The sequence below is a fragment of the Cyprinodon tularosa genome, unplaced genomic scaffold (genome assembly GCF_016077235.1).
Source record: "Cyprinodon tularosa strain WSP-4 unplaced genomic scaffold, ASM1607723v1 ctg4, whole genome shotgun sequence".
NCBI lineage: Eukaryota > Metazoa > Chordata > Actinopteri > Cyprinodontiformes > Cyprinodontidae > Cyprinodon > Cyprinodon tularosa.
The window spans coordinates 65,100-87,767 of NW_024039118.1; the positions used below are offsets into that span (position 1 = coordinate 65,100).

Sequence of the window (22,668 nt, forward strand, 5' to 3'; positions counted from 1 at the left end):
ACTCAGGTGGAACCAACACCAGATAAATGATTAACCAAAGTTTAACAATCATGAGACAAAAAGCAGGACACTAGGTAAATATAGATGGCACAGATGACTAACAAATGCATCAATAAATAGTATAAATACCTCAGTGTTCTCACTGCATTGAAGCCACCGCAGACATTCTAATGCATTTAGAACTCTGCTGTGAAAGGATGAACAAACAAAAAAAAGGAGGGAAAAAAAAAGAAAAAGACGTAAATATAAAAACCTGAAACTATAGTGAGAGAAAAAAAATGTATATATAAATTATCCGTTATAAATGTAGAGCTTGTTGACTGACCGCGTACCATCCAGCTTCTCGTCAAACAGGGCGCTCTCTAAGACCTACAGGCTCGGACTGATAACAGCAGCCTTCCTCCTTGGGATTATGTTTCCTCCTCCAGCCTGCTGACAAGCTGCCATGTGACTCCATTCAGCACTGAGTCAGAGGCTGCTGCTCAGACAGATGGAGTCTGATATGTGTCTGATACACAAGCTCAAGCTGATGGAGAAAATCCATTCCAAGTGATTCCCAATTCTCCATCTAACCTAAGGAAGGAAACTGCCAAGAAATGTTCAGGACAACCCCAGAACTAGGTTTAGTTTTTCTTTCCTCTAATATATTGTTTATAATCTTCTTTCCTTTAGTCTCATAGAAAATTATTAAACTTTGGTACTGAACACCTTGCAAAAAAAGAAAATCCACATGCGTCCAATCCCACTGGTCTCATTCCAGTTATAATTTTGGTTCTATATTAACAGATCTACACTGCAGAGAAAAAAAATAAATCCTAAAACTCTTTGGTAGTAAAGTGCAGAGTTTCATGGTTTCTGAAGGATTAAATTATGAAAATATTCAAAAACGGTCCTCATATTTAATGCTGCCAAATGTTCCTTAAATGCACATAGTTCTCAAAAATTAAATAACGTTTGCAGCCACACAGAGTACAGGGGAAGGTCGTTAATTAATTCAAGCAAGAAATACCAAGTAAAAATACTAAGCAAGAGCCAACTTGGAAAAACTGTTCAACTGCCTGTAAATATGAAATAAATAGATTAAACAGGATACTTTTCAAACAAACATTTAAACTAGCATTACATGAGACGAATTATTTGTTTCAAGTGTGCAAATCCTCTTTACAGCTAAAGAGCGTGTTAAAAGAAAAAAAAAGAAAGCAAATAATGCCTGTAGAAAGCATATATGGAGACACATCTTCTGATCTAAGGGCCCATTACTATTTTTGGCTAGTAATACTACAATAGTGTGGAGCCGTTTAAAAAAAGAAAAAAAGCAAATGCACACAAATATCATTTTCACCGATTGGTCAAGACCACAAGCAGAGAATGCATCATTTCCTTCCACCATCCTACAACAGAAAAAGAGATGTAACAGAACGGAGGTTTCTGTACTTCTTGGGTGTTCACATACAGTTTAACTCAATCAACTGAGATATTGTCCTCTAAACATATGGCAGAAAGTGTCTGCACCTTTTCACACTCCACATATGAAACATTTTAAAACCATTTATTTTACCTTCTACTCAAACAAGCGGCTCTTCATTAACATCCTCTATTGCCGTTTCTGGTAAGCTTGGCCCCGGCACACATGAACAATCCCAGGCAACCGCTCCAGAGTTTGCTTAAACCACGCCAAGACCTGTAGTCGTAACCATTCCATTGTATGGTTCTGTTGTCCATTGTAGAACCCAGGATGGGTTCATACCAGCATGATCCACTCCAGAGATGAGAAACGGGCACCGAGAGCATTCCAAAGGTTTGGTGTGAGAGCAATGTATGAACTAAAATTGCTGGAAGTCCTTATATGCACTGTATGAGTGAAATCTGCATAAATTAAAGCAAATCCTTAACATAATAGACTATGAACAAAAAGTAGATACAAATTAGGGAGAAAAAAAAAAGTTTGGTATTAATAACAGACCCAAAACTGAATTTCGAAAACTTTTGAGGAAAAAAAAACAAAAGGCAGATCTTTGATGATTTTTGCTTAGAAGTTAAAGTAAGGCATCCTGTTGAATGACCCGTCTATGTAAAGTGCTTTGAAATGACGTGTTGTGATTTGGAGATATATGAACAAACTGAACTGACTTTTGCAAATAACATATGATTGGAAAAGAGTTAAGATGCATGTTGATATAAGAAGGTCATTTTAAAACAAGCAAGCCAGCACCAACCTCATTAAATGTAGATTAAGAAAAAATATATATATTTTTTAAATTAATAGCAACTCTTAATTTGATAACAATTCAAATCAATTCAGTTTATTTCTCTAGCTCCAATTCACAACACGTCATCTCAAGGCACTTTACAGTTCACCAGATCATACAGTCATATTGATTCTAATTGATTTCTACCTAAGGAAAACCAGTTGATTGCATTAATTCATTGACTCGAAGGCAATCCCTCACACTAACCATTCTTGTAGCGACAGTGGAGAGGAAAAACTCCCTTTTAACTGGAAGAAACCTCCAGTAGAACCAGGCTCAGTGTGAGGGGCCATCTGCTGAGACCGACTGGGGTTCAAGGAGACAGAAACAGAGACACAAAAAGCAGCTGTAAAAGGCCCCCGTCCAGGAAACACACAGCCAGGCAGACAAGCTCTGAACCAACTCCCATGTCAGAGAATGAAGAGAGCACATCCAGCCAATCACAGTCAGAGAAACAGGACTACACTGGAAAACAGGCTAAACTAAAAGGCTGAATTGAGTATTTTCTTTTATTTACTTTTAAAGCCTTGAATGGCCTTGCCCCAATTTACCTCTCTGAGCTTCTGCACCCCTACACTCCCAGCCGATCTCTCAGGTCAGCTGCTCCTGACAGTGCCTAAAGCAAGGCTTAAGCTCAGAGGGGATCAAGCGTTTTCTATTGCAGCTCCAAAACTTTGGAATGGATTGCCTCTGCACATTAGACAGGCCACCTCTGTCTCATTTTAAAACTCTTCTTAAAACCCACCTCTTTTCTTTGGCTTTTAACACCATGTAGAGTATTGATTTTATGTACACATGTTGATTTTTATGTATACACATATTTTTATCCTGTGCGGGCAGTGCTTTTATTTTATTTTATTTTATTTACTTTTATTTTAGTTATTTTATCTTTTTGTGCAGCACTTTGGAAACCTTGTGTTTATTTAAACCGTGCTATATAAATAAAGTGGATTGGATTTTCCATTTCTCTCTACATATTATGATCACACATTTAAAGGATGAAACATGAGGTTCTATTGTATAGGATTGTGGCTTAATTTACCAAATGAACTTTAACTAGTAGATCTATAGGTTTGTCAACTTAGTTCAGTTTTTGTGAACTATGAACATGAGCTAGTTCATTTTAATTATGAATGGGCACATCATTGTTATCGTCAATAATTATAACAGCCATTATTGTGCTGATTAAAGATCAGAACTGATCAAGAAAAATGTGGAATTCGGTCTCTGGTTGATGGATTATTTCAAAAGGTTAGAGGGCAGTTTGAGCTGATAGGGAAAGTAGGTCTGCAGCACAGTTCACCAGAAGGTGTAAACAGCATTACTATATAAAGACCAGAGGTGATGAAACGCCCTGCTCCCACAACGTCATCTTCATTTAGTAATATATATATATATATATATATATATATATATATATATATATATATATATATATATATATATATATATACACCTACCTACTTTCCAATGAAAATACATTTGGCATCCTTTTCTTACTCACCTCAAGGTTTCTGCCTTTGGGTGAAAATGGCTCCTTAAAGACTATTCCAGGTGGAAATAAGCCTAACCTCAGAATGCTGTATAATTTAAAGCCACTCTGCACTGTGAGTAATCACTAGAAGCATTTCCATCCAACTCTCGGTATTTTAGTAAAAGGAAATACCAATTAGACTCGTTTACATCCCTTGGAGTCAGTTAATCAGGTGATGCAAAGCATAATGTCATATGTTACTTTTACGCCAACTAACAAACAGGAAGTAGAGGTAGCAAGTTGTTTTTAACTTTGTCATTTCAGCTAGTGTTAGTGATGGTGCATTGACTTCGGGTACATTGAGAGAAGTTTAATTCTAATGCTTGCATTCAGGATGCCAGTAGAAGAAACAGCTGATCAGTCATGTGAGGTAAATGTTTGATATGTCAGAACTTTTGACAATCCATCCCCTATTAAGCACATTTACTCTATTGAAAAAGTCCAACAACGCCTGAAATGGTATATAAACTAAATTTAGTCAATCAGGCCTTAGAAGCAGGGTAATTTGTATGCCTGTCCTCTTTACTCGTGTGTCCAGGTGATGGTGATTCGCTACCGGAGATACTCCCTCCCCCCAACTTATATTTTCATTACACTGTCACAAATACAGAGCCAAGAAATGAAGTCTCTGCATTTAACACATCCCCTTGGGATGTATATAAAGCTCTGTCTTCCCAGCTCTCGTCTTTCTGTTGCTCAAGTCTCCCTGATGGGCATGGTGCTGTTGTGAGTTAATCAGTTTACCTCTAGTATTTGATTTTTTTTCTGTTGTGTTTTGCATGATATCAGTTACCCTTAATCTTTGTTCTTTCCTCTTTTTTAAATATAAATTTCAGCACATGTGGAATGGTCTCCCATGCATACTGAGCCAGATGCAGCAAGATTTCATATTTAAATACTTAATGTGATCCTTGACGCTTTCCCCTGTTATAAGCATTGTGTATTCTTTGTATTATAAAGCTGAAATTATTGGAAAAACATCTTGAAATATACCTGCAAGGTTACAAGTCCCCAATGCCCCAATAAATCTTAAAAGATTGACTTGACATGTGTAAAATGATGGAGTTCTGGTTTTCTTCCAGGTCTGATCTTCTGTTTCCGATTTAAAAAAGTAAATAGATTCGATAACAGGGAAAAGAAAGTTTACCAATTCTGATCTGTGGTTGGAGGATAACTTTACAAACATTTCCTCAATACTTGGTGGAAACATGTTTCAACTTCTGGAGTAACGCATTTTTCTTTGTCAAATGTACTTTTTACCCAATTTGGTCACCTGACTTTCATCACTGTAGATGATGACCAACCAGCATCTTCACGAGGTCTTTCTTTTATTCCGGGGGTCGATATGCCTATTTAACACCTAAAACTACGGTAAAGCCCCCAGACCTCCAAAAACAGCAAGCAATATTTAACCAGACTTGAGGTCAACGCTCTCTTTACATATAGGCTGATTTCACAGTGATGTTAAGAAAAATGTATTTGAGGATCCTTTAAAACATTTCTATCAGTTAGCCTCCATGTGTATATTAATGAGAAATGTATATCTTATTTCGTTTTAAGTGAAAACTTTGATTTAATAATCTGGGAAACCTTTACATTCAGAGAATCAAATAAAGTAGGAACTACCAAAGTCATATCAGTGACTAAGCAGGAAGTATGTGTCCCAACTTTGACTAGTTCATAAAAACCACACACTGAAAAACTTAGCTATAGAGGAAAATATAAATTTCTCAACTTGTAGTACTCCTCAGTATATATTAAAATTGCATTGTTAACCATAAGTTTGATAGCAAACATAAAAAGTCTTAAAGGAGGTCTTTCAAATGCCTGGGTATGCATGACTATAAGGTTTAAAACAGAAAAGGACATTCATCCACTGGTGACCTCCAATCACATGACAGTCATTGTATAAACAGTCACAGTCTATTTTTGTTTCTTTGTGAAAAAAAACAACACATTCAGACCATTTGGTTTGATTGGCGTTTAAGACTTTAAATGGTTTTCCCTTGTCGGATAAAGAAATTAACATTTAAACAGAAAGGGCTTTAAAAAAGTTAGTTTGTTATGAAACCAAAAAACAAGATACCTATTAAGGAAATTTATGAAGTTTCTAAATTAAAATAGGAAAGATAACCTCAACATTCCCATAAAGCATTGCAAGAAATGCCCACATTAAAAATAGTTACAGAGTTTACGGCCGACTTATGAGGTTATTTCATAACGTCAATCAGTAAACGGAAGCCATTTAAAATACTTCAATTACTCCAAATTCTCAAGTAAAACATAACTTGGGATAAAACTTATGATAAACAATATCTAAATCCCAAAGAGCTGCTTGAAGTACAAACCATTAATTATTCAAACACCATTAATTCAGGCTTTCTGTGCAGGTGATGTGGTGATGCTTTCTTCACCAGCATAGAATTCTTTTGGAGGACAAACACATTTCTATGGAAACAAAATCCAATTATTTTTATTGCAAAATGACATTAATTCTAATGCAATCTTTTCCCTTAAAGCATGCTGAGATGGTGCTCATTTATTTTCTTCCTCTGGTAACTAGATAGACTTACTGCTACCTGGGGTCAATTACTGCAATACTATCATTCCTTTACTCACTATTATGGTATAATGCGTGTTTTCCCAGTTCCAAGGACACCAAGTAAAGTTGTTGCATTTCTTCGGTGTTTTTGTGGGATGTTCAGAGAACATCCAAAGATGATCCACTTTAATCTCATCCATCAACAGGACATTACTCTTGTGTTTGTCCAGATGGAACTGAACATTAATTCATGTTTTTCTGTCCTCTCCAGAGAGAGGCGGTTGCTTTCCCAGGCAAATCTTCCCCTTCTACTTGCTGCTCATTGGGGGTCAGCTGTGCGACAATGCTTAACTCGGAAGTGGAAAATAATGCCTAAGGGTTCCAGTCATTGTTGCAACTACACTGTTCATTCACAACATAGAAGACCCACAAGAACTCCCCAAGTACAAACTTCTCAAATTATACAAATGGATCTCCACACAGCAAGGGCACCATTGAATCAAGCCTTTGTCTTCTGTGGTTTCTGAGCACTGCACGGTGTGATATCTGGGTAAATTTAAAAGAATTGACTGTCATTTGACACTATGAAAGCTGGCTTTCCAATCAATAAGTGCTCTGTTGACTGGCATCAATACCTTATTTGCAACTTTCCTCCTCTTGTGCAAATTTGTAAAATAACATTTGAAATTGTATGTTTCTTAGGTGGGTCTTAAAGTAGTTAAAGTAAACCTTAAAACCATGTTAACAAAGTCCCTTTCAACAAAAACATCACTGCACAGGGGAGGGGTCTTAGTTTTGAAAGAGTGTCAAAAAACATGTCATGGCTTATTTTTACTTTAGGATAATATGGAAGGAAAATACTTTTATAAAAATGTAATTACTCTAAGACCTTTTACACATTGTTTTATAGCAATCAATCATCTAACAATTTCTTAAAAAATGCTTTATCGGCTTGCATAAAGTACATGCAACAATAAAACTAATACTGTGCCTAGAAAGACTACTACAGAGTTACTCCAAGAGCCGCAAAAGCCACCAGATTAATTATGCTTTCCAGCGGACAAAGAACAATCCTGTGATCTAAACATTTCCCTGGTCCATTTGCCAAAAATTCAAGCTCTGCATTCCACAACAGCTTTATTAAAAGTCTAATGGTTGACACAAATGCCCAACCGCAGTCAGACACAAGCATGGGCGGGCATGCGAGATATGATTGTTTGTCCCCGGGGACGTGGGCTCAACGTGGAGTCACATGCATGTCTTGCGGGTGAGAAGAAAGGCATTTAAAGCCACAAACACCTAAAACCCACTTCAAAGAGTTTGTGCACTCTGTGCTGATAATAGCATCATTGAGTATGAACAATTATGTAAACAGGTGCAACTTCCCTTTGTGCCTTCATGCCTGATTAAATTCCCCCTAAAGCAAAATGCTTAGTTTATACCAAACAGAACATTGTTGCAAAGACGATAGAATGAAACAATTTAGGAAGATTTAAGATTACAGGATAATAATTTTAGGGGGAATTTAGTTCAATTAGGCAAACTATTACAGTAGGTAAAAAACCCAGTTTGGTGTTTTCCTGATTTTTTTTGTTCCTCCACCCCAAACGTGGCATGGTGACTAAAACAAGCAAAAGCACAAAAATAAAAAAGTTTAACACAAACTCCTAAAAAAATAAACGGGCCAGTCTTTGTTTGTTTCTGAAATGTTAACATATTTTGGAAGGGCTCCCTCAAGCTTCCTGTTATCGTTTCCTCATGAAGTCTTAGGGAGAAGGAAAAAAAAAAGAAAAGGGGGCCCTACTGTGGATCTTGAAATGAATAGAAAACCAAAGCAGTTCAGCTAAGGACAGATCAAACAGAAGTATATAGCATAACAATAGATTATTGTTCTACATCTTGGGGGGATTTGTAGAAATTTCAAATCCTGACAAGACAATTAAATTTTAGAAAATAAAACTCAGAAGATCCATCATTACCTCTCCCAGTTACTTCACGGGTGACCAAATTTAGCAGAGGATGACTCTAGCTTCTTATGTTCCTCTATGGGCTAGCTATATGGTATCTGCATCTTCAGTCTGCTGCCTCTGAATGTTTTTAGCTGAAAATAACTCTGACGTTTAAAAGCCGGCCACTCTTTCAACACCCAGACGTGTCCAACTCCCTACACAGCCCAGTGAACACATTACCTTGACTCAAGGTTTGGTAGATTCCTAAACTTCAGCACTGTTGTTTCCTATGTGCACAGACTCTTAAAGCCAACAGCTGCTCAGTCAATCCACACCCATCTTTATCTCACCACCCCCCCACAAATCAGGGGCTCCAGGCTACAGTGACTGTGTCTATGGCAGCACCTGTCATTTGGGGGACAGAGGATTTAAGCAGAGGCTTTCATGACTGCCTCTTACGCCCTTCCAGAAAAATAAAAATGCAATCTTTTATGTTTTAATTAATGTTGCACACTGAGAAACAAAAACTCATCTTGCAGAAATGCAAAGAAAAAAAAAGGTCTTAATAGTCAAACACTGTCAAAGAATGAAATACGCCAAATGATGCGGCAAAGGATTGCTTACTGCTTAAATGACACTGATGTGTAACTTAACACAGCCTGCATCCCAATAACTGCACTGCATATTAATCACGTGCCCCTCAGGAGTGAAGAGCACCTGAGAGCGGATAAACATAAAACACAAACAATTTAGTAATGTATCGGCTACAGTTAGGACTGCAACTAACGATTATTTTTCTAATTGATTATTTTTTGATTAATCCATTAATACCCAGAGATTAAAGATTGGCTAAATAGACTTTTTATTCAATTCGAAGCATGTGAAACTAAACTTTTCCAAATGAGGAGATCTGGATAGAGGATACTGACAGACAAAAATGTGTTTAATCTTAAATACAATATCTTTATATATTTATTTACAGTCATATGGAAAAGTTTGGGCACCCCCTACTAATCTTAATGATTTTTATTTCTAAATATTTGGGTGTTTGCAACAGCCATTTCAGTTAGATATAGCTAATAACTGATGGACACAGTCATAATTCAGTATTGAATTGAGGTTTATTGGACTAAAAGAAAATATGCAATAAGCATAACACTCCAACCTTAAATAAATGAATTGAAAACTGTTCAATTCGTCAAGAAAACTAGTTTTTGGTTTTCAAGTTTCTTTATTGTGATGTTTTGTTCAAGTTATTTTCCCAGTGAATTTAATTTGTCTTCAAAGAAAGGGCACGTCACTCTTACAGAACAGCTGATTGGATGCCGGGTGGAACCTTTCCTAAGATTCAGCTCCATCCTGAAAGCTACCCTGCCCCGGAGCAGGGTTGAGTATATTACCATGGTGACTAGCCTCGCTAAAACCGAATCCAGCTCATGGTGCCAGAGAGAAAGGGTTAAACCTGAAGTTATCTCACCAGCCCAATAATCCTGCTTCATGGTCCAAGCCTCTGATTAAACTGGCTTAAACAATGGCGTTGATTCCTATGTACCAAGTAAAGATAAAATTAAAAGTTCAGACATTTTATTTATTGCGTTAGATGGCTATTGGCCATTTTACGCAATTATATAAAATTAAAAATTCTGCCTACTCTTATGTTGCCCTGGTTTAATACCATAAGGATGTTAATTAATACCAAAGGGTAAGACATATAAGCTATTTGCTAAGACAAAACATTCCCTTTTTCCTGATGTGGCTGCAAAGTAAAATAAAGTTCAGACAAAGCAAATAATGGATAAACATTTGAGCTTGACGTAAACATTTCCTCCTTTACATTAAAGCAACTCTTTTTGCAGTGACACACCATTTTACTCATCTCCCCTGTATACTGTAACTAGATGCTTAATATCAACGGATCAATTAAATTGTTCAAGTTACGAAATTGAGAAGCTATTATTTAAGTTAACCATTTCAATCTGGAAAACAGATTTGAGTTAAATCCTCTCCATTTCTATTGAAAAGTCACATCTGGAACCTTATCCAAACAATAGATTTTCAAAAATAATGACTGATCCAAAATCTATAAGTATCTTCTTCTAGGTCAAATTCTAACGATCGATAGTTTTATTTTCTTTTAAGGCTGATGACGATTATTTTGACATCAGTCTAAAAGATTAGATATGTGCTGCCAATTGTTATTTGCCAACCCTTGGACATTTCTTTTTCCTAAAATGACAATGATAATTGCTACACAAGTCACGTCTCAAAGGACAAAAGAAGCCAAACGAAGGTGAACATTGGTAAAGCTTGTGAGCATAAGGCCGCATTAATTAGGCAGAGGGGCTTGTGCAAAGGTTGGCCTTTTCCAACAGTACAAACAGTAAAAAGCGAGCTTAGTGCAGAACTTACTGGCTGGGGGAAGTTAAACCTGTAGTTATCCCCTCAAGATGTCAAAAACTTTTATATTTTTGCTAAAGAAAATCATCACGGTTCAATGGATGTATGTCTAACCCTAACCCAAGGGTGCCAAGTTTCCCAACAGGTAAAAGCTGAAAGTAAAAAACAAAGGCTTGCGTAAGAAGTAAAGAAGTCAGCATAGCCAGTGAGACAGGTAAGAAAAGAAAGTTTAGTTAATGATCACCCTGTTGACCATTGCAACATGGAGACCAATACTAATGTGACTAGACCAGGATATTGTGTGGTGTAGTATCCAAAAGAAAGAGAAAAAATAAGTTTAAATTTTTCCATTTTAATCAGTCCTATGCTTCATTTTATTTTATTTTTTTTACAGTATTGATATCCACTATTTAGGACGGCAAGTGTTATTTGCATCAAAGGAGAACAAAGGCAGGCAGGTAAACTTAGAAAACAATCATTTTCCTTTTCATCTCTCCATGCATCTATATCAAATAATTACCATTTTAATATTACTGTCCACAGCATTGTAATAGCATAGTACTGCTTCATATAATATTTGATAAGCCATTATTGTTCCAGATCCACATACTCATACTTTGCCAATGGATAATCCATTTGATGACTAACAGATAACTTAAATCAGTGGTCAGAATGCTAAAGTTCATGGAGGGTGCTTAGAAAGTGGATTCCGCTAAATCAAAAAGGTCAGGAAAGTTTTTGCAGTCCATTTAAATATATTTTTTAATAAAAAGGTTAATGAGATTTTTTTTCTCCAAAACATCCGCATAACTTGTAGTGTGGTGCAGAGTAAGTATTATCACTATTAAAAAATAAATAAATAAATAATGCTTTTATACATCTTTAAAGGATCCAACATATATTAATATCTACCTCTGGTAACAACTGCAATGAAAACATTCTGCACAAACAGAAATGGGTTGAAGTCACGCAAGATGGAGCTCAGACGATGTCAGATATGAGTAGCTCCGTGACAGCAGTGAGAATAAAAAAAAAAAAAAAATAGATTTCTTCTCAGAGTTACATTTCTTAGATTTAAACCACAAAGAAAAAAAAAGATTGGCCAGATTAGGTCATTGAAGAATTTTTTATTAGTATTGGAAAGGAAAAATAATAGGAAAGACCAAGTAATTTAAGTTCAGTAGTTAAGTAATTAAGTTCAAGTTGATTTAAGAGTCAGTAACAAAGCTTTGGAAAAGTCAAAAGTAGAGCTAGCATAAGAATATTTTTACTTTGAACATCTTTAAGTGCATTTTTTATGCATTTTGGTTATTAGGAGACTGGAAATAAAGCATGACACCAGTATAAGAAAAAAAAAAAAAAAAAGACAAAAGTGGTATTATTATGAAAAAAGGCGTCATGAGAATTAAGGGGTAACACTTCCAGAATAGATACAGTTTAAAGAACCATTTCAGTCCTGGAGTAATAGGGCCAGCCAGGTTAGATTCTTTTAATTATTTACAAGAATAAAGTCAGGAGAATGAAGCCAAATGGATATGAAAATAAACTTGTAATATTACAAACACACAAATATTACAAATATGAAGTATACTCTGAGATTAAAGTCCTTCTGATACTGTTTAACTAAGTCTAACAGATTTTCCACATTCAACATGGCGGACACTAACACATCCGAAGCATAGGCAGACTCCGTCCAACGAGGCGTCTACGTATATAAGCCTCATTTACACTAACCTCTGAAAACCGATCCGTGCCGCTCTTGTTTCCTTACGACTGTTTACACACCACGCTAGCATGATTCCTCGCCTCCTAGTGACAATCTACGGTACTACTGCTCTCTAGAGGTAAACAAGCAAATCAACAAGGCGACACCGCGTAAAGTTCAGTAAGTTTGCGGAGAGTCAGGAGAAGAGGGTAGCCTTTGATGAATTTACTCGAGTCTGCTTTTGGAGATGACAAACGATAGTCTAACTAGGACTTAGAGATGCAGGAAACAGCAACAGACATTGAGGTTCATCACACTGCTAAGCAGAATCATGTGGCATGGTAGGGAAGATAGTATTTTTATGAATTTCTGAAATTTCATGATTACGGAGACAGACTGTACGGAGATGACGCAGTCTGCTCATGAACTCTTTATCTGAGAACCGAAACGCGCCAACCCCTACTGATGAACTAGCACCACGATAGCGTGGTTTGGTTGTGTCTGGCATGATCCAGTTCAGTTGTGCGTGCCATTTACACTCCGTTATCGTGCTTGGACCGATCTAGACACGGCTTCAAAACGGGAGTGTAAATGGGGCTATATTGTCTATTTTAGCTGCTATCAACAAGCCATGAAGGTGACACAGCAAGAGTGAAGGGTGCTCACGTTAGGAGACAAATACTAAACGTTATGACGACACTAAAATGCTACGCATTTCAACAAAGTGGCGTAACCAAGATCACGCTGTACACATTCTCATAAACTGTGGTGGTGGCGTCTTCATGCTGAGGGAATGCCCTTTATTTTTGTTGGAAGCTGGTCAGAAACGATGTGAAGATTGATAACCCAAGAATGGGACAGACATTCACTTTTCAGAAGGACAATGTCCCTAAACACAGCCAGAGCTACAATTGACTGGTTTAGAGCAGCAGTGGGCAACTCAAGTCCCCAAGAGGCCCATTAAGAGACTCCACAAATGTTTCACTATACTGAGATAGCAATTCATCAGCTAATTAAGTTTTGCTTTGCTACAGCTGGGACACAACTAAAGAACACAAACTCTTCATTAAGTAAACCACCCCGATTTAGATGTCAGCATCTTCATTTTAGAATGGTGGTCAAGTCAGGTGTACATTCAATAAAGATCTGCAACAAAAGTGGAAATTCATGTCCATAAATGTTATCAAATCTGGATGCACCATTTTCTTTAAATAACTGGCTGACACTTTTTAATAGATGTGCAAAGCTGATAAAAAGTCACCTGCAGACTGCCAAGTCAAATCAAAATAAAAAAATGGGGTTGCGAAATGGCAAATAAAAAACGAGGATGCATGCTTACTTTAAGAAAAGACTGAATGTCCTCAGCTGACAGACTGTCCTCTATGTGCACCCACAAAGACTTGTAATTACAACAATGAACCCTTTCAGTAACCCGGCCTACAGGGGTGTCAAACTACATCATAGGGCCACTGTCCTGCAATGTTTAAATATGTTTTTGATCCAACAGACCTGAATGATGCAGATAGGTGGATCACATCCTTGCGATGAAGCGAAGTTCCACAGAGTCCTACTTATGAGCCCAATACTAGATTCAGATAAAGAGGGGATGGAAAACTGCAGGTTACCAGCCTCTGAGGACTGGAGTTCAATAATATTTCTTAGACGTTATGTTGCCCTTTTTACTTGCTTCTTTGTCTTAACTGGTTTAACTCTTATTGCCTAATAAAACTTGGACAAGAAAAGAAAACAATAAAGCTTCTAACAAATTTACACTGTTTTGGTTGAATCAATATAAAAGCATGATGCATAAGATCCCCCCACATTAAAAAGCATATTGATCAGTCAGTTCCTTCCTGAAGGGTCAAATATTCACTTTGCAATCTGCCTGTAATCAAATAGAAGCACAGATCCAGTTGGGACTCTACTGGATAATGCTGCGATTGTTCAGGTCAGTTCACAGCCATTTGAGCCTTTCACAGAACAGAATAGACCAAGAGAATAAACTGATTTTTTTCCAGGACTAAGTGACATCACTACTACTTCCAGTAGCAGAGCACTAATGCTGCAATATCAGCATTAAAGTACACAACAGCGCAAGAAAGTTGAGTCAGGCAGCCTTGCCTTTCTTTAAATTCCCCTGTGAGAGCGTCTATCTAGCGACCGTAGTTTCAGGGTGTGGTTGCAACAATCGCACAAAACGTGAACTTCAGGCTGGATGCAAGAATGGTGCTTAATCTGAGACTGAGGTAGAGGACGGAGCTGCTTTTCACAGGGCTCACAAACAAGGCAAAGGCCTAACATCGGGTGCTTAAGTCTTTCTATTATGAGTTGGTCATTTTTGCCAGGGAATCAGATATTTTTAAATGATGGCCTGGACATCTAAAGCCAGCAGGTCTCTGCTAGTAAAGGACTGACAATTAAAACAGAACAAAAACAAAAGTTGCAAGGAGAGCAAACACCACAGCTTTAGATGGTAAACAGGACTAAAATAATAGTGTTTGACTTTAGGCTCGACTTATTTATGGTAAATTGGTGGCTGAGTCTATGTGCAAACAGAAGGGTAAAAAACACAAAGAACTGAAAAAAGTGCTCATCAGCCTTTTTCTCCTTCCTTCTTTTCTGCATGAACAAGCAATTCACAACAGGAATGTGAAAGATGTCCTGCTCAACAGTTTCAATGAAAAAAAAAACTAAACATAAAAAAAGCCACCATTAATCAACAGGACAAGTATATTATGACAAAAAAAAACATGCAAGCTTACAGGGTGACGGCAGAAATGCAATGGAGTTTTAAGTGTCGCACGATATTAAAAGGTACCAATTTGGAGTTTGGGCTTATTTTTTCCAGGGATTTAACAAGTTCAGAATGACTATAGCAAACACGTAAAGGTCTTGCCATCATCGAGGGGCTCTTTAAAGGTTAGAAATATTGAATTTGTTTTGCTTGGATTTAACAAGCGATAGGGAAGATAATCCCTTAATCCAGTGGCTCAGTTTTACTTCAAAGCAAAGACTCTTCTCAGATAACCTGGAGAGCACATGCAGACGATAACAGCGAGTCAGCAGAAAAGGCACATCCTTCCTCTGTCCTGCCAGATGCCACGTCATGCAGTTGTCATTCAAAAGCAAAGTAGAACAGCTGGAGTGCAGAAATAAGGAAGAAACTTGAGGCTTAGGTCTGAATTACTAGTGGGGTCATTTAAAATTTGATAAGATGATATAGGAATAAATAAAAAAAATAGAATTATAACGTAACTTCCCCTAACCAGGATTAAATTAAAAAATAAATAGAAGTAAATGCAAAGAAAAATATTTCTTATGTAAAATATAGAAAAACATTAACCATGCCAATGTCAGTCTTAAAGTGTTGAAATTACTTCTGCTAGTTTCCCAATAAATGAATGGGTATAAATAAATTTGGCAAACTAAACCGTTTATGCCTGACAAAGCTTGAATTTATGATTACAAAACTGCATCCCTCCATTATGTAGATTTAGATGTGCAATAAAAAAAAAAAAAAAAAAAACACATCAGTACTATGATGCCATCAGATGCAGTCAGTTGGGGGCCTGTGATAAAAGAAGTGCACTCTCCATCAGAAAATAAGGACCATAATCCCCCCCCACCTCCATTTCAACCCGAGGTTCATTAAGTCAGGGCATATCCGAGCCATGGGTGGAGTTATAGCCTGCAATTGGTCCCACTGGCCTAAAGCCAAGGCTAAACCTCATTACGTCAACATTGAGCTGGCAGTGCTCCACCTTGGTTAATGTAAGGCTTTGGCATCACAACATCTGACTAAAAGGGAGCTGCTTAAAAAAGACAATCCATCATCTTTACAACAATAAATACAGTGCCGTAACAAGGCCCCTTCCGCAGAGGAAGGCAAACGCTGGAATCCCTGCAGAACAAGGCTCCCAGCCAGGAAGAAGCACCCTCGCCTCCAAACTGCGCATCGGCTGGATGATGAGAGGGGGTTTGAAAAGTTGCCAGTTTTGGGGGGTTTTAGAGGGAAACCTCTCAAACCTGCAGGACAGCGGCGCTCGAGGACCTTCTTTGGAGGTGCCTGATATAATATGTCCTTTCTTAGCAGTAGAATTAGAGCAGAACAACAAAAGCAAATGTTAAGATGAAATATCCTGTCTAAATGGCAAAATACATACCGGTAGTTTGTGTGTACAACACACTTCATCTATACAGGTTGTGCCTCAGTAATTATAACTTGGTAACTTAAGCGACATCCCCTTTTTTTTTTTAAAGAAGGCTTTTAACCTTTCTAAAGACCTTTAGGTAAATGGGGCTTGATTAGTGGGATTTATACTGAAACTTAACGTAGGAACCAGGTTTGGTACAGAGATCCCAGTTTCTCATTTACAAATTCCCTTTTTACAACATTTTGTTTGACATCATTACTGAAAACAGTCTTCTTGGATACCAGAGGAACAGTTCAGTATGGTAAAATAAAAATCAAGAGGCCACATTCAACTTTTATTAATTCAAATACAGCTTGTTTCCACTGAGTGGTTTGGTGCAGTCAAATCTGGTCTGGCTCTGTATTTTTGGTGTTTCCATTATCAAACGTCACATTGAACTGAACCATAAATAGTTCCATAAAATAATGGTACAGCTCGGTTGGGTTGGGACAGTTTGTACTGTCGTATTGACTTTAGGGGCCAGTCATCTAACCATATATCAACGGTAATCTGTCAATCAAATCTTTTCTGTCATAGCATCTTGATTCATATGTCGCAGCTAATATACGCAACGGTTGAAATAAGAATTATTTACTTTACCATTGAGTTCCATCCCAGTGTTCACGGGGATGCACGTCTGTGTCTTCGGCAGGTGTAAAGTTAACAGAACTGGCAGCGTTATGAGGCAAAGGCTCAAACATGTACAGCTGTAAGCCTTCTACAAGAAACGAAGCTTCTGCCGCCCTGGCGTCCTCTTCCACAACAACTTCATCCCCGCTTTCCTCCTCTAAATAAAAAATGTATGACGGAGGAGACTCCTACAAACACAAAACTCTCCTCCTCTTGCATGTTTCCGCTGTCCATAGCATTTCTTGACAGTGTCGTTGCTGAGTGCTACTTGGTCCCAATGTAATTTCCCATTGGGAACCTACTAGCACTAAGTTGTTAACTGGTTAGCAAGATGCTTCCGAGACACCGGACACAACAAATCTTGCTTTCGGACCAACCGCCACAACAATGGATAAATGACCAAAAACATTCACTTTATTCGCTAGTGTAAAGTCGTGCCCCACTCGGGAGAATTCGGAAATGCAACGGTTGGAACGGCCGTTTCCCTACGACTCTAAGAGAGATAGCCCCTTCAGAAACCTCTGGCCTTCTCAGTACTCTGGATCCTAAAGATTCCCATTTTGTTGGACAAAATAAACAAGAGCCTCTATTTTAATGGTTCGGTAATGAAGACAATCCAAATGGGAGCTTATGAAAGTGGCTGTAAGAAATTAATTAGCAAAACTGATCAAAATAGACAGCAGGAACTGAAAAATGACAGTTTTTCCAGCCAAACTTTGCAATGATGGTTAAAGGAATAATGGTTTGTCCACATTTTCAAATATTTGAGCTTTCATATTCATTTAAATGTTCATTTTAAGTTTGTTTCCCCTGGTAAAATGGGATCTCAATAAAATTCAAATCAGGGTTTATTTCTTCTTAAAGAGTTCTTTGGCATCTATGGATGTATAATTATCGGATGGCAAAATGGTAGATGCAGGACTCAAAACCCATCAGGGACACATCAAGGACTACATGGGTCAGTTTACCCCTTTGCCACTGCAGCTCCCTCATTTATGTTTTAATAAAACAGTTTAGTTGTGCTTAACAACAAATATCCTCTGGGTTAACTGGCAAAAAGCCAGGAGCATCATACTATACACAAACAGATGCTAGGGCAGTTCATCTGTTCAACTATTTACAGTTTAGTAACGGTTTTTGCATTAAGTTTAATAAAAGGTTAAAAATATGAAAGGTACAAAATGGGCAAAGGATTTACAGCAATATTTAAAAGGGCTAAAGTAAAACAAAATTCTAAATGCTATAACTTATTGGTTCATGAGGACACATACTAGTAATAAAAAGAAATAAAAACACAATTTAAGTAGACCTTACAGATCAACTTAAATTCATTAAACTGCTCAGATGATATTTTCTGGCAATTCAAAGTTATGATGTAAATAATCAAACAAATATAGCTTCAAGATTTTTTTTAGATTAATGTAAATGTGGTTTTTGTCCCATACCTTTGCTGTGTCACCTTCATGGCTTTTAGAACATTTCAGATGACATTCTTCCAAGAACTCTCCAATACATTTGAGAAGGGAAAACAACTAATAGTTGTCCTGTAAACAGACTTTTTTCCATCTCTGCAGCTCCTACAATGTTACCTTTAGGCTGCTTCCCTGATGGATCTCCATGATGTAATTAAACAATATATATATATATATATATATATATGGTGGTGGAACGGTTCACAAAATCCACGGTTCGGTTCGTTTCACGGTTTCTGGTCACGGTTTTCGGTTCGATTCGGTATATGTTGATTGTTACACCGAAATCCCATAAAAATTTATGGAATTAATGAAAAAATCCCCCCAAAAATAATGGATTGTAATTATTTTAAATCATCCGCGGAAACCCTGGATCATTTTTCGTATGTTTTGCCGTTTTAATTTAATCATCTCGCGCATGCTCTCTACCATCTCCAAAAAACTCAGAGGGGAGCGGACGGGAGCCACAGTGGAGGATGTAGGCTTTGCTTTGAGCAGGTGGTCTGGAGCGCAGCGGGGCGGAGCGCTGACGGAGTATGAGGGATTTCGGGGTTAGCATGACATGTTGGTCATGTTGCTGTTAGCATAAACAAAAGGTGTTGCACAATGCTTGCACACTGTTGCACTTTTATCCACAACTTTCTTTCCGCCGTCATCGTAGGTCACTCTAAATGCAAAGTGGTCCCATACAGCAGACCTATAAAGTGCTGCTGGCGCGTCTTCAAACTCCTGTTCTTTCCCACTCGCCATTCCGACACAATTCTCCACAACAACTGATTTTTTTCCCTGCTACACCCGGCTAAGCTGCTTCGCTTCTTCTTCTTCTTGTTTACTACTGTTGGTTGGCTTTGGTCGCAGTACCGCCACCTTCTGCTCTGGAGTGTAATCGCTTCGCCTATGAGAAAAAAGGAGCAGTGCATGAACCGAACGAAACACACGCGAATCGAACCGAGACAGTCTAACCGAACGATTCGGACGTTTTCATAAATCGTCCCATCCCTAATATATATATATCTTTTTTTTTTTGGCATTTACTTGATCATATCAAGTTACTTTAACAAAATTGTTTCATGTTATCAGGGTAAAAAAAATAAATATGATGAAGTAAATGCCAAAAATGGCTGCATTTTTTCAGTGTGGGGGCAGTTTCACTCTGTCCATTTTGAAATATCAGCAAAATAGTTAAAAAACACAGAAATCTGAATGAAAACCATTAAGCTTTTGGTAAGAGGATGAAAAAAGATACCTGGCTACTTCAAAATTTCTCTTTCATTATAGTAATTTCATGTAACAAAACAATATAAAGCTATGCATATTAAACTATATATACATATATATATATATATATATATACACACAGATTAAATTGTTTAACAGGATATATATAATCCTGTTAAATAATTTAATCTGTTTAAAAAACTCAAATTTAACCCAATGTCCTCTTCTTCCTGATTCCTTTTGCAGTAAATCAACAATGTCAAGTTTAATTTTCGTATTACTAAGTTTCCTAATTAACTTGTTTCTCTGAATCAGATATTTCCTACAACTCAAAATAACATGTCCCACCTTCTCATCTTCCCCACAGTCACTAAGATATTCCCTGTCTGATGTTTCCCTATTAAAAATGATGACCTAATCAATCCTGTGTATCCTATTCAAAGTCTTGAAATAATTCTCTTCTCTCCAGTTTTTTTTTTCTGTTCTTCTAATTTGTCCACTTCTTTTGGATTATACAGAACCACCTACCTTTCTTTTCTTCTTCCCATAACTTTTGCCACCTCTCTTTTGTTTTTGTTTAATTATACCCTTTATTTCTGTTATACTATAACATTAATATCTATCCTTGCCTTATTTGTACTCTCCTTAGCCATGCTGTCAGCAATTTCATTTCCCTTAATCACATTATGTGCTGGAACCCAAACAAAATTTACAACTAGCTGCATCATATTTATTCTGTAAAGTGTTTGTTGTATTTCAATTAATATATCTGGCCTACTGTGTGACTGATTATTTTGCAAACTGACTAATGACGAACTAGAATCTGAACAAATGATAAATTCTAATGGTCTTACCTCTTCCACCCATTGAACTGCTAAAAGCAAAGCTAGCATTTCTCCTGTATACACTGAAACTCCATCACTTTTCCATACCTTAATTTGAAACTTTGGTAATATATATAATATAATAAATGTTATCCCTAGCTAGGTGAAAAGCCGCACCTGCAGAGTTTGATTTACACACAGATGAATTGCATTTACTAATTAGATGACTTGAAGGCAAATGGTTGCTTTAATGAGTATAACAGTAAAAGATTCTTAAATAGTTTACTATGCATAGCTTTAAATTGTTTTAATACATCAAATCACTATAATGAAAGAAATATTTTAAAGTTGCCAGGCATTTATTTTTTCCCCTCCTCTCAACGAAAGCTATATGGTTTTCATTCAGATTCCTGTGTTTTATAACTACTTTGCTGATCTTTCAAAATGGAAAGAGTGAAACTGCCCCTACACTGAAAAAATGCAACCATTTTTGGCATAAAATCATATTTAGATACTTTTACACAATTGTTTTATTTCATACCCTGATAACATGAAACAATTGTGTTAAAGTAACTTCATATGATGAAGTAAATGCCAAAAATGGTTGCATTATTTTTATTTCATTGTTAATAGTAAGGCTGCTTTTGTTCCAGTGAGCCATCAGGAAGCGACCTCTTACAATCTTGTCTGCTTTAGTCGGTTTTTGAGGTTTATTTCAAAGTGTTTGATTGCCTCATTAAATGACCATGGTGGCTGCCACCGCTGCTAGCGGCTATGATGAGTAACTTCAGTACCACCACCGTTAACCAGTCCATTCATAATTATATAAACCCCAAAACCAGACCTTTTACCTGTTTAACAAGGCGAGAGACAAAGGCAGTTCATCCAGTGGTGCTGCTGGTGTAAAGGGGGCTACTCCATGCGATGATACTGGCTCTCAAGTGGCGAGTCTGTTAACTGGAATAACGGATAAGCAGTCAGAAATGGTTTGCAATCCTCCAAAATGATGAGTTTTCATTTACCTTGGTAACTTAGAAGCTCAGAGTATCACAAAGATTAGAACTAATTTACTCACCGGTGCCTAGCAGCGGCAGTCACCTCAAACTCTGAATTATTCCTCTTAACGGCGTCAAATAAGGTCAAGAAACCCACAGCAACTTCCGGTGGAAAGTTCAAATTAAGGTCAAAGGAATTACGAATCAAATTCCTGCTTCCGCTATGCCTTAAATGTAATTTTATATATATATATTTTCGCCTATTAAAAAACATTCGCCAGCAAATAAAAGAGTAGGACGTATTTTTGATTAGCCGCAAACTTCAATGTTCGCATTTATTTTGAAATTGACACAATCAACTTCCGGTTTTAGCGATGTGATTCCTGGAAACTTGCAGGTGATCGTTGCTGCGCGTGCGTAAACGATGATTCAGATCTCGGAATAAATGCGTCTTTCCGTTATAATTCCTCTGACCCTATAAATACAAACCTGATATGACGGATAAAAGAAGTTCCCCTCTTCCAAACTGCCTCGCTTAAAGTGTCACCTGTCGTTAAAGAAATAAAACCATAATTCAGGAATGAATGAAATAAAATTAACAAGGTCTTACTCTAACGGGAAACTGGTAACTTTATCCTAATTGTTATCACACTACTTATTTAATATTGCTTCTGAATAAAGTGCAGTTGTCCATGTCATATATAAAGGAAGACAGAAAATATTTATCCTTATGTGTGTTTTAGGGGTGGATGTTTCTTCTGTGACTTCAGTCTGCCCCATCATAATTTCAACATATAGCATTTTTTAAAAAGTTTAGAATATCATCATTGGCACTTTGTGCTTTTAGCCTACAAACACACACTCACACTATATATATATATATATATATATATATATATATATATATATATATATATATATATATATAGGTATATTTACATAAAACTCTTCCTCCTCCAC

The 22,668-nt window shown here is 37.1% G+C and overlaps 1 protein-coding gene across 4 annotated transcripts in view; it reads right to left on the bottom strand.

Annotated features, from left to right (window-relative positions):
• Positions 1 to 21,846, bottom strand: part of slc4a2b (solute carrier family 4 member 2b) — a 66,033-nt gene extending 44,187 nt beyond the window's left edge. Inside the window, exons 1-2 of one of the 4 annotated variants that reach the window (XM_038297904.1) lie at positions 21,789 to 21,846; positions 21,565 to 21,670 (exon numbers count right to left, since the gene is read on the bottom strand). The gene's annotated coding sequence lies outside the window, so the exon portion shown is untranslated. Of the gene's footprint in view, positions 1 to 129; positions 188 to 325; positions 417 to 21,564; positions 21,671 to 21,788 lie in introns of those variants that run through there. The other 3 variants (XM_038297906.1, XM_038297901.1, XM_038297902.1) reach the window with 3 other exon arrangements.
• Between the last annotated feature and the right edge of the window lie 822 nt (positions 21,847 to 22,668).